We start from the raw sequence: 13,591 nt of genomic DNA, 5'->3' as shown, positions 1-13,591 counted from the left end.
TCATCCTATTAGCCTCATTGGCCTCACAGATTTGCTTCCACAGATCGTCTAGACCATTACAGTCCTTACCCAGTTCTGCGAAGATTTTAGGCTGGAACCCGTCACTTGTCCCATCTGTGGTATTTGGCACTATGATAGGCTCTCCTCTGGACTCATAGGCATTAGTGAGTCTTTTCTTTGTTTCTACATGTTTTTCTAAAGTTGATTGGATAGGGGTTGGAGCTGGTGTCTCATGAGAATTTCCAGGTTTACCCAACGGGTCTTCCATTAATGATTGAGCTGTTTCGATCATCTTTTTACACATATCCAACCTCTGTTTTTCTATTTCTGCATATGGATAAGTCATCCATCTTTGTTCCTAGGTTTGGTTCCTTTTAGTTCTAGATTCATAAGCTTTTAGCAGTGCATCCATCTTTGTTCCTGGGTTTGGTTCCTTTTAAGTCTAGCTTCATAAGCTTTTAGCAGTGCATCCAACTGCTCATTTACCTTTCCTGCCAGTACAGATCCTCCTGATCCTGCGCTTTTGGGCTCTGCTATTTCCTTGGGTGTGATGGTTGCTGTGGTGTGTGAGCTTAAGCTAGCTAGATCCTCTAACCGCTCCAATCTTTCATTTGTATGTTTTAACTCCTCGGATAGAGCTGTTTGCTCTCGTTCCTTCATGGCTTTCCTACGCGCCTTTCTAGCTTTCCAAGTGCTTCTCTGATTTCTTGTTTCTGAACTTTGGGCGTCGGTTTTTGGTTCTTCAACTATGGGTTCGTTCGTCCTTCTTTGAGCTTGGGCTCGTGTTACCGCCTAGATGGGTATGATTGTTTCATTTTCCGATCCTCCACTGGAAGGTACTGTTTCTAGCATGTTCAAGGTGGTTTTTGAACCTTTGCTTGGGTTTTTAGGGAAATCGGGAATCATATGAGTAATTCCACATTCTGGGCAATACGCATTGACTCTAATGATTTCATCATGAGGACAGTCTCTCAGCCAATTGTCTCCACCACACTTGTAGTGAGGCAAGCTTTTCCATGCATGGGAACCCCCCATATATTTTTGCCCTTTTGCCAAAATATTTCCTATTATATAAGCTACTTTTGATTTTTTTTCTTCCTTTTTCACAAACGTTTTAGCCTTTATTAAATAAATAAAACTTATGCTAATCAATCACGATGTAGCATAAATAAGTAAGCTTTCTTTGCCTCAGCACTAAGGGGCACGGGAGCTTTAAGGAAGCTCAGGCTGTGGGATCAAGGGCGCGGAAGTGGGGCGCGGTGATTGATGGCATCGGGGCGCTACATGTGGCAAAAAAAAGTAAACTTGGACGGGTTTTGGTAAACGGGGGCGCCGGGAGATAAACTCTGACGGGAGGGTGACGTGGACAGGAAACGTGGCGCGAATGGGCTGAGGTGGAGTCCCAGGTGGCAAATGGTGGGCCAACATGGCATTACTTTCACGCGGGCATCACATTTTCAAATTTTTCCTCGTGAGAATGCAGGGTAATCAAAGATAATCGGAGGTGAGATGAGAGCAGGAGAAGGGGAGGCTGGTATTGAGATGAGAGCAGGAGAAGGGGAGGCTGGTATCTGAGACAGTAATCAGATGAAGACTCTGTAGGAGATTGGAAGCTCAAAGGCAGCATGGATTTGAACCAGGTAGTGTGTGTGAGTGTGTGTGTCTGTGTGTGTGTGTGTGTGTGTGTGTGAGAGAGAGAGAGAGAGAGAGAGAGAGAGAGAGAGAGAGAGAGAGAGAGAGAGAGAGAGAGAGAGAGAGAGAGAGAGAGAGAGAGAGACAAAGAGACAGAGATGTTGTGTATTAGATGCCTCCCATTGATGTAATCGAAGACCGGCCATTGAGTGGATATTTCAATGGTGAAGCAACGACTGAAGGAGAATCGCCAGATGACTGGCCAATCAACGAGGATAATGGCATGGATTACTAGCCACAGAACAATGGAGCTAGTCCCAACTCAGTCGCATGTTGGCATTCGCAATGCTCTTGGGTTGCCTTAGATCCGTCTTCATACACATCAAAAACATTTTTCTCCTTCGACGAGATGACATACTCCTTAATGGCCAAAGATTTGGGAGGGACAGAGACCATGTCACTAGCAATGCTTCAAGCGATCGATGTTCGGGGATTGTTTGATTTAAAGAAGTGGTATAGGGCTGGAAATAGGCTGCCTGCACTTGAAATCTAGTGGCCTAAAGGTTGCCTTTATGGAAGATTGGGCACATATTGCTCATGCAGCCCATTGCCCTTTGACACATGACAATCATCTTGGAGTGGCTGCCACTCTCAAGGCCATCCAGAAGGAATGGTGTACAGACAAGAGACAACATGGGTTGCCTCTTGATTACATAAAAGACTCAATCACTGCATGTGGATGCTTACTAAAAGAGAAGATTATTGATTGCGATGTAGCTGCGATGCCTATTAGTAGCAGAACTGCAAATTGCCCAACCTCTTCAATCGAGACAACAACATCTCAAGTCGAGCAACAGTTGACAAGAATCATGATAAAGCATCACACACGGCTGGTCCTAGTCAGATCTTCAAAGAGGCATAGAGCATATAAGTGGCTACAAGAATACATTTGCCATCGAGGTGGAAGCATAGATCGGAGAGGTGAGGATAAGCGGCGACAACGAAAGTCAAAGAGGTGTGGGTGCCTATTTAGGCTGGTGGTTCAACACTGTCATGATGGTGATAGGGTGACTATCACAATCCATGGCGATCACACCGAGCACATACCTGGCTCACGTGCTGACCTTTACCACTTGCCGGTGCATTCAACTGTAGTTGCATGCTGTATGGATGATTTGTTTGATGTTGGGATGTGCCGCCATGTCGCCAAAATGTCGATCTCCAAGGAAAGGTTTCGCATGGCAAATGCATCTGAGCTGGATCGTGTAATCTACAAATTTTTTATGATACCAAAAGAGGTGCAAATGCTATTTCATCAAATGCGCACTCGTGGTACTTAGCTTGCCATTGGAATTTCTAAGAAGCCTTTTCTCTGCTGAGTTTTGATAGCATTTGATCCAACATTTTTTTTGACTATAGGTAACTCTATAGGTACTGAATGGGGTGCGATGCTTGCCGAGGCTCTACGTTTGCAAGAATTGAAGAAGGTAATACTACATTCTAAACTTCTTAAGCCGGATGGGTGAGCATGCATCCTCAAGTATACTTCTCGTATGGACAGGTAATCTTTGTGCAGCCTTACAGTCCCCAAAACCCTGATGAGAACAAGCGGCCATTCATCCTCCTCATTCAAGACGAGTGGATGCTACAAGTCGCTCTTCGTTTCTCTCGTCGGAACTCATGGGCCATGGATAGCACTTTCAAGACAAACATTTATGGTCTACCGCTCTATGGTGCAGTCTTGCCAAACCAAAACGGCATAGGGATTCCGATATGGCTGATGTTATGCAGCAATGATGTGGGTACTAGCCAGGAAAAGGTGGCCCTAGAGCTCACGTTCAAGATGATCTTTGCAAGGTTAGGTGACGTTCGACCCGCAGCCATTGTCATTGATAAGAGCCAGCAAGAGCTCGAGGCCATCCTCAAGGTTGTGGATCAAGATTCTTTTTGCTGGAGAGAAGACGAGGATGGAAGGCAACAACAAGTCGCATGCAAAGTTTTGCTATGCTGGTTTCATGTCAAGAAGGCATGGGTTGAGAACCTATTTCCCCAGGTAGCTGGTCATTTCTTTGATGTGTTCTTTGTGTCAGCTCATGTCTACAAATTGACTGTCGTACTCACATGGCATTGTTGTGCATAGGTCCCTAAGGACAAGCGTGATGATGTGTACAATCGCATGTCGAATTTGATGCATGCAACAAGTGAGGATATATTTGATGCAAGGTGCAATGAGCTATTGCAGGTGTATCGGGCACATGAAAATATTCGACGGTATGTATCCACTGGCTGGTGTGGCAGCACATGCATGTGGCGAAGCCGTTGGCCAAGAATCGGTAGTCTATTTTATCATGCGAATGTGGATACTACAAACTTGGTTGAGCGATTATGGCAATATGTCAAGTATACCTTGCTAAATTCACAGATAAACAGGTCTCTATTGGTCTTGTTGAATGCATTGGTGGGCGATTCAGTGCATGGGACATATATTGGGGGAACACTTCTCGAATTCTTCAAGCAAAAGCAGGAGATTGGTAAGAGCGGTTCTCTTTCGCTTGAGAGTATGCCTTTGCTGTTGCCAAATGTTGAGCTTATGTTGTTTCAATTTGACAACCGTTCAGCTGATTCCGGGCGTTTTAGTCGTTTTGGATCAAGCAAGCAACATACAGCCAAGCTAGCAGCAGGCGAATCGATTCTTAAACGATTTGAAGCAGATCCAAGCACCCTCGAAGTGATAGAGGAAGGACACATGCGATTCAAAGTCCTTAGCACTACTTCGGCCTCAAACTGGTATCATGTGAGCATGCAATCCAACTACTGCGATTGTGCGGATTGGGGATCAGAATGTAAGAATCTATATGGCCTTCGACTGATAATTGAGAGGCACTTTCCTCATCTTCACGAAGTTCTCTCCATCGTAGATAGCGTTCAAGCTTTGAGCCATGTGGACCTACAACCCATAGTTGGAGCAGTGGAAGATAATATAGCACTAGAGCATGACAATTTCAATGTAGCTGAGACAGTTGTCAACAACATAGACAATGAGATTGGTAGTTGCATCTATGACATGAGAAGCATGTTGCAAAGTCTAGAAGAGCAATTGGTGCAATGTGATAGCTCTTTGAAGCCAGCCATACTAATGCAACTAAATCTTTCACAAAATAGTCTCACCGCCTTGATCATCCCAAAGACGATTGAGCTACCAACAAAGGGCTCGATCAAGCAAGTCCAAGCTCACGTTACTCTAACTCGACTCGGGCATGGGATGCGCGTAGACGCAAGTGGAGCCAGCAAGGAACAGGTTCTCGAAGCCGACCTTCCACCATCTAAAGGTCCAACTACTGGTGTTTTGCGACACAAGCATCAACGTGGACGGAGTCGAGTCCGCTCTCAAAGAAAGCCTCGAATACATTGTACTCATTGTTGCAGCAAAACTCTCATACTCGATCCATTGGAGAGCATTTCATGCCATACATGCCATGCCCTCCTTCCGTTATTGCTCAAACATGCCCCAGGTGGAGCAGAGTCGAGCTTGCTTAATCGTCATGTCACCCTCTTTGGTGAGAGCATCCAAAAAGGGATGATTTTCTGTTGCAAAGCTGGCGAGGTTCCCACAGAAGAGAGAAGCCTTACAATCTGCTTGCTTGATGGGTCAATACTTGAGGCAGTCCTTGCGTCCCAACAACGAATGGTTCTCTCTACATGAGAGACATGTAGCTTTTTTCTCCCTTATGCAATCTGCTGGGCTGATTTGATTACCAGTTTGTGAGCGTTCGGCACGCACTTGTGAGCCCATTTGCAACTATCTTTGGACTGATTGGGTGGGTTGTTTTGGGAGCAAGCTGTGAGTTGATTCCATCTGCAGACTTCCAATATGTTTGGTTGATGACTATTTACCTTGTTTAGACTATTAGGCCGATCTTTTTGGATGGCATCTTGCTTGATCGTGCGTGAGCGTTACAGCTGGGTTTCGAAAAGTTATTCTGCCAATGTGTCATGAGCTCATTTCAGCTACCAACTTGATGCATTTCTCCTGTAAATTGTGTACGATCTCTATGGACTACGACTGCTCTAAGTGGATGGCATTGAAACTGACCTTTTGTGAGAGTCATGGATGGGTTGTTGCTAAATGTATGTCTTGTTTTTCCAACCAATTTTTCTTATCCGATTGTGTACGATCTCTGAGCACTAGGGCTGCCCTAATTGGATGGCATTGAGGCAGATCTGATTTCTCAGCTGATTTCACTTGCAAACATTTAGCATTTTTGGTATCTGAGTATTTACAGTTTTTGGTATCCGAAGCATCAATGGCATTTATGGCATCCAACAATTTAGAGTTTCTGGGTTAGAGGGTTGATTTCCTTTTTGATTTTTTGATGTTTTTTGGATTCTTTCCATACATGCGAGTGAGTTGTTTTGCCTCCCATATATGAGGTGTGTGCCGCACTAGAGATCAAGACATTTACGGTCACCGACTATTTACGTTACTGGGGATGGAAGGCTGATGTTTTGTTTGACCATTCTTGGGCACTGCGGCTGGTTTCCCACTAGATTTGGTGATCATTATGGCATGTTTGAAGCCGGTTCATGCTTAAGAGGCTGGAGAAAGTGAATGATTACTGCAGTGACTTATGTTGGGCAGCATAGACCATTGCAAAGAGTGGCTCCTTCATATACTATCACCGTATTTTGACCATTCAAGGTGCAAGGTTTGAGATGTTTTTCTGTTAGGCTTTGTGTCATAACCATGTAGTGAATGATGCCTTTGCATTTATATGATGCATTTGTCACTCACCAATGCCGAGATGAACTTTGTGCTGCATCATGGGCTTGTAGCACTAACATCTTGGCGACGAACTTCACTCCTTGGTTGCACTATTCGTATCTATAATCTGGCCATGCATTTGTTTGAATGGACAGGTGACAATTTAATACATTGAACAAAATAAATACTCTGCCAATGCACACAAATACTATGTATCATCCTTTAAGTTTGCAACCACAATGTGCCTACATGGTATGCCAACAAAGGGTTGTCAATTTGTCATTTTTAATACAAGCACCTTTGCTTTTACGAGGATACATAAATCTACCAAAGATAAAATTTGGAAGTTAAGAGTTGCTATTCTCTATGAGCAATCAAATTATCAAAACATTACAAAGAGAGAGGGAGAGTTTCAATCGCTGACATTCTGACAAGAAAGAGATTCCAACAAATGTACACAAAACTTAGCTACGACGAGCTTAAAATGTGTTCAACCTGCTTGCTAAATCTGAAGCAAAGGAAATCCATATGTGTAAACTCAACAAACACCCCGCTTGGACTACAATAAAGGCTATGACAATGTCACGCTCTCACCACTCATGGATCTTCTCAACACCCACAACGCAATCCGAGCCAACAACCACCCTTAAAGAGATATAAAAATAGAATATATGCATGCTCCAAACACCTTAGCAATACTAACAACCACCAATAACATCTCACCACAACACCTAAGCCGGGTCATTTCAGCTGATTCAACTTAACCACATTCATGAATGGTACCAACACATACTACAACCCATAATGAGCAATTGTAAATTGACAAAATAACAGCACTACGACCAATCAATTGACAATGAGATTGAAACGTAAGGCTGATCATTACGTAGACTTAATTAAAACATCCAAAGAGTGTGCTACATTGCGCATAAATGCGTAGCTAGGTAAGCCATCCACAAAAAAAAACATTCAGTTAGATCCGCTCAAAACGGAGGGTTCAAAATCCATAAATTACACCGTTGTATAAGTATAGTGTCAATTGAGTTTATATGCTGGATATGCTCCCAAAACACCAGCCCACGAGCGTGCTATTGCTCATGCGTCTCTAGACCTCCGCCAAACAACGTAAGCACCAATCATGCAGCTGCACCCTCAGAGTGCATACGTCCACGTCCTCGAATCAATCCTTTGTAAGCCAATGTCGCCCAGGCCTGTCTTCCAATCCACCTGCAATCAGTTCCTTGCTGAACAGTGCCGTATGTTAGTCCATGCAATGACCCTCCCTAACAACCTGTCGACACTATTGAACAATGTAGCATGATCTCACCTCATGATCCTCATGACATAAAATCCGCAATCGATCGCATTTTTCTGCTGAGGCACATCCACAACTTTGAGCTCAATCTCTTCCTTGGAATCAGCCAAAGCACGTCGAATATCGTTGTCATGTACAAATTCTGCCAGGCTTCGAAGGCCACTAAGGCACAGCCATACAAAAAACCAGGTTGGCTGAATTTAATCACATCTGTTGGGCACAACAATCACATGATGAAAACCAACCTTTGCACTTGCTCTAGGCACTCGAAAGGGTTTGTCAAACCCTTGAGGGAATCAAAATGAATCAGATAGTGCTTCTTGCCAGGCAATCGGAGGAGCCTTGCTCCCCTATTCAGGTAGAGAGCAAAAAGAGTCCAGTGATGCCTTCAAGCACACATTGTTAGTGTTACGAATGAGAAGTAGTTCAGAATTCACCATACAAAGCATTATGTCACCCTGAAATACCTGCAAATGATTGGCCTAAAGCAAAAGACTAGCTCTGACATGTCAACACCGCTAAATTGCTGCTGAAGAAAATTGGACAGAATACGTTCCTCCATCGTAAACCAAAGCGAATCGACAAAGTGTACTTTCCTTAGGATGGTCGGAGGCAAGGTGTGCTCCATCCACCTGTGCAAAGATTTCAGGTTCCAAATTAAAACACAGGCAATCCTATATGTGCGTATAGCCATTTACAATGATCAGAGCAAGAGAGAACTTACTGGCCAAACAAGTCAATAGTCCTACTACTGGCCTCGCCATGCAATATGTCAGTTACTAATCGCTGATCTACATTAACTGATAACTTGAACCGGTCGGAGGTGAAAGTAATGCATGCAATAGAGCCAAGCCTAACATGTGATAACAATCAAGGCTTAGCGTGCAAGTTTTATAGAAGAATAAGAGGCCCAAAAAACCAGCAAGCAAACAAATAGTAAGAACTGGCTCATGACTTGTACCCACCTGGCAGCTGCGATGTTTCCTCGTGTCATGACAACCCTACCTCCCCCTTCTTCCATAACTCTTAACTGGCCATTTTGTATGGCCAAATTCAGAGACACATGCATTAGAAAATTTTGGAGGTCATTTGGAGGGCCTTGTAAGAAATTGTATTTCTCTCTTTAGAAACTTTTTTTAAAATGCACTTGCACCTTGTGAGTACGTCCAAAAGGACAACCAGACACTTTAAAAAGTACATTTATATTCCCAATCGTCCTTGAAAACGATCACTTTTTTATTTAATGTGAGCGTCTTTTTCAGGAGGCAGGTGCGGCGCATTCAAGACAGCTTACGTCATCACTGAAAGTTGAAAAGTCACAAACTATCAAATAGTGATAGATTTTGAGGCTTTTGACACCACCAATGCGTCCGGAATGCCAAAATACCCTAAAAACAATGTCTACTTGTCTCATTCCGACATCCAGAGAGGCAAAAAATGTCAAAAAACCCCAAAAAATGGGCTTTTTACTTAAGGCGCGCGAGGAGGCATTCTAAAATGCTAGAATGCCCCTCTGCGCGCCGTTAGTACAAAGCTCCTTTTAGTGATTTTTGGACAATTATCTTTCAAGAAATCCTACCCATGTTTCTCTATTGCACTTTTGCACCATGCTCTCTCTCTCTCTCTCTCTCTCTCTCTCTCTCTCCCCCCCCCCCCCCCCCCCCCCCCCCCCCCCCCCCCCCCCCCCCCCCCCCCCCCCCCTCCCTCTCCTTTCTATAGCTTAGCATATTTAAAGAGAGAGAGAGAGTGAGAGACTCCCATCACTAACGGCGCGCGTGGAGCATGTTTTGACCTCAAAAAACACCTCCTCGAGCCGTTAGTATAAGGTAACAGAAAGACTCTCTCTCTCTCTCTTTCCCCCGCCTTACTTCCTCTCTCTATAACACTCACACATACACACATAAACACATACACTGGTGGATGCACAGTACTAAAGGCGGGCATAGAGACATGCACACCAGTTGTGCCTCTCTACGCGCGCCTATAGTATAGAGAGAGAGAGAGAGAGAGAGAGAGAGAGAGAGAGAGAGAGAGAGAGAGAGAGAGAGAGAGAGAGAGAGAGAGAGAGAGAGAGGCTCTTTGTGTTTGTGTGTGTGTCTGTATGTTATATTTGTGTCTCTGTGTGTGTCTGTCTGTGTGTGTGTATATTATATTTGTGTCTTTGTGTGTTTGTGTGTATGTTATATTTGTCTGTGTGTGTGTGTGTGTGTGTGATCAAAATGCACTTTGTAGAATTGTAACAATGGGTGTGCATGCTCACTCTTATAGACCCGAAATTATAATCTCTAAGGCTAAGATGATGAAGAAAAAACCTATGTGATAGATGGAGGCCTTTTTAGATATTTTTTGACATTTTCCTCTCAAAAATCTCTCTAAAAGAAGAAAAAAGGGCCTTTTTACTAACGGCGCGCAATGAGGCATTCCAAAATTTTGGAATGACCCCTCGCGCGCCGTTAGTAAAATGTTCTTTTAGGGGTTTTTGACATTCTTTGCCTCTTTGGATGTCGGAGCTAGGCAATTGGACATTCATTTCTAGGATATTTGGGCGTTCCGGACGCATTGACAGTATCAAAAGTTTTAAAATCTTCCACCACTTGATAGTTTTGTAATTTTCTGAATTCTAGTGATGACGTAAGCCGTATCAAATGCACCGCATCTACCTTCTGAAAAAGGTGCTCGCATTAAATGAAAGAGAGTGATCGTCTTCAAGAACCACTAGATTATTAAATGAGGAGAGGGACACCTTTTATATTTTTGTTAATATCAATCTATTTTTCTACGTAACGTAGGCTCTTCTCTCATTGAAGGAGCTTATTTTCCTCTCTTTCAAAAGGCCCTCCAAAAGACCTCCGAAATCTCATAATGTGTGGTTGCCGCTGCACCAGGTGGGGATGAGACATCAACAACAACCCGAGTCTTCATTGACGAACAAATTTGCAGCTTTGGTCTATGTTGTTTCACAATTCCCTGCATGGTTAAAAGAAGATTTTATGCCAAATCATTCGAAAAAATTTGACACCCTAAACCTGCCAAGAATAACAACCAAATAATGCATGCCACTTCTGCAATTAGGAAGATGTCCCCCTACCTCCTCGTGCACAAGATCAACGTTGAGTATCATGGATGCAAACCAGCTAAATGTATCTATATTTGCAACAGGCACCTCCTTTGTGTCCACAATCTCAAGAGGCAGTGAGGGCGATGTATCTCCAAGCCCAAGGGAAGTCGGGTCATTGGAGTCCTCTTTAGCGTTGCTTGCTCCCCCCTCCTCCGCCCTGCATTCCTCTTTGTCTTCTTGGCCATCTTTATCCTCCTTGATGTCTTCATCCTCCATCCACTCATAATGTCTAGCCTCTTCATCTTCTCGGTCCGACTGAAAATCATCCGCATCCTCCTCTTCTTCCTCTAGCTCCTTGCCCTTGAAGTTGTCCATGGGCTGGCTGTCCTCAATGTCATCCATCATGACATTTAACCAAGGAGGTAAAACCTTGAGCCGCCTCTACATTCAATCACCAAATAAAACCACAAGTTAGTCCCCCATTGAACCCAGCATGTTCAAATGAATGTAGCCAAAAAACCAGCACCAAATAAAACCACAAGAAGCCTGTAAGAAACAAGCAATTTTACATAAAATGATTTCAATCAAGACGTCGAGAATTAGCTTAAAATCCCTCCGAAATCCACCGGTAAACTAGGACAACTACCAGCAAACAATGCACTGCCTTGTAAACTAGGACGAAGAAAGCAAACATGCCTCAACCACAAGTAATTAATGCATTGCCTTGTAAACTCGGACCAAGAAAGCAAACATGCCTTAACACAAGTAGTCATAGACTTCATCGGGCCTAAATTAGCCATTCAAACGGGATCTAGTGCAATGTGAATCTAAACTGCTCTCAGTAAACTAGGCCTCTTTTGTGCAGAAAATCCACCTTGAACTAGGATGCCACAACAAAGTGGACCATGCAAGCAAACATGCCACAACAAATGTAGTAATAAGCCATGATACAATAATATGTAAACTTGGTAGAGTCGCCATGAGTTTTTCAATAAACTAGGACAACTTCTAGCAAACAATGCACCTTAAGATAAGCTGGGACTAGGCAAGCAAACATGCCATATGCCTCAACTCATTAATGGTACATGGTTTGCACGGATAATCTCCAAGGTCATTATGCCTAAATCATCCATTTAACGGGAGAAATCTCAATGTGGACCTAAACCCGTCTCAATAAACTAGGACCGCATTCGGGCAAACAATCCACCTTCAAGTGAACTATGACTAACAAAGCAAACATGCAACACCAAATGTAATAATAAATCATGATGCAATAATATGTAGACTCGAAGGAGTGGCCATGGTACTCACATTCTTTTCATAGCCTTTGACGATTCGCTGCTGGATGCGATCCATGCGCTCTTTTGAGGACGCGAGGTAGGCTGCCATGCGTTCTTTGAAAATCTTCTCAACAAAATCTACCTTTGAGACTCTTCTAAACTCAGGCCTGAGCTTATCCCACTTCTCAGTTTCTCGAAGATGATGAAGGCGCTTTGTTTTTTTCAGATTTAATGCAAACTTCCTATCTCTATCCTCGAAGCGCATCTTCGCTTGATTGTGCCATTGTGCACTGTCTCTTGCATTTGGCGGTTTTGCTCTTGAGCCCAATTCAGCATTGGAACGCCTACCTCCCTTGCAAAGGGGAATGACCACATCAAGCCCATGCTCTGTCTTTAGATGCCTCTCCATCCGCAATCGAACCAACTCAAAGTGGAACTGCTGCGGGCAATGATCGCTCGCCCGACATTGCCGTGCAAGCCTTCCATCAGGTAAGAAGACCTCAACATATGGCAAGGGTTCAACCATGGCTGAGGATGCACCAATGCCTCTATCTCCTTCTCCCTTCAAAGAATCCATATTGTTTTGCGCTCCATCGCCCACCGTCTTGACACACGGCTGATCCCTCTTACCTTCACCAACTTTTTCTTTATCAAGGTTCTTTTCGTTTGCCTTAGCTCTTCTAGCCTTCTTCTCATCCACTTCGTTTTCATTCTAATCATTCTCTTCAAACATGCCTTCAAACTTCTTTCTTAGGCGCGGATTCGCTGATTTTGGTGTCTCCATTTGGGCCATATTGCGTGAGCATGGAGAAGGCTGATTCTCTGTTGGCTTTAACTCCTTCTCCCTTAGCCGAGGGCTACAACGAGGAACTTTTACAAGCGAAGCCTCCCCCGTGCCCCTCCAAAGATCTGACCCATGCTTCTTTCCAACTAGCTTCTTTGCCTGCACCTCTTGATGTGGCCTTCTTGGCGCCATAGTTTTTCCTGACAATGAACGTTTTATTGTAAGAAACACCAGCAGCCATTCATCATAGCATGGCAACATGATTGCAAGCACCATAACGGACAAGGAGGACGACTCATGTTGGCAAAAATATGCATGAAGCAAAAGGCATCGGGACACAGCTCTCTCTCTCTCTCTCTCTTCCACACACACACACAAACCTGCTGCCCGGTTCTCTACAAAATTGTTGTTGTCCGTGGGCTCATAGAGAGTGTGTGTGTGTGTGTGTGTGTGTGATGCAACATGACAAGCAATAGACGATAAAAACATATTTTCTTGGAGGTGGTTTTGGGGCGGTGTCACACACACACACACATACCTGGTGATCCCGCCTACCGTCCCAATCTGTACCTGCGCCACAATCTCCGCTTGGCTCCAATCTTCGTCTGTGTAGATTGGTCTAGAGGCCCCAGATGGCTCGTCTAACGCAATGCAGGCCCTCCCCCAGCCCTCTCGCATAAGCTAGCAGCAAAACTCCCTCTGCTTGAATGCCCTAAACGCAGTCACTCACCCCCCATCCTCGGGCTTCCATCCGCATGCA

At 44.2% G+C, this 13,591-nt stretch overlaps 2 pseudogenes; one reads left to right on the top strand and one right to left on the bottom strand.

The window, feature by feature from the left end:
- Positions 1-2,041: 2,041 nt before the first annotated feature.
- LOC147448915 (uncharacterized) lies at positions 2,042-5,335 on the top strand (annotated as a pseudogene).
- A 2,164-nt stretch (positions 5,336-7,499) lies between these two features.
- LOC147448914 (uncharacterized) lies at positions 7,500-13,023 on the bottom strand (annotated as a pseudogene).
- Positions 13,024-13,591: the final 568 nt, after the last annotated feature.

Source organism: Adiantum capillus-veneris, chromosome 10 (genome assembly GCF_014529385.1).
Source record: "Adiantum capillus-veneris isolate H3 chromosome 10, ASM1452938v2, whole genome shotgun sequence".
NCBI classification, from domain to species: domain Eukaryota; kingdom Viridiplantae; phylum Streptophyta; class Polypodiopsida; order Polypodiales; family Pteridaceae; genus Adiantum; species Adiantum capillus-veneris.
Note: the sequence above shows the minus strand (reverse complement) of the source record. Positions and strands in the feature narration are given on the sequence as shown.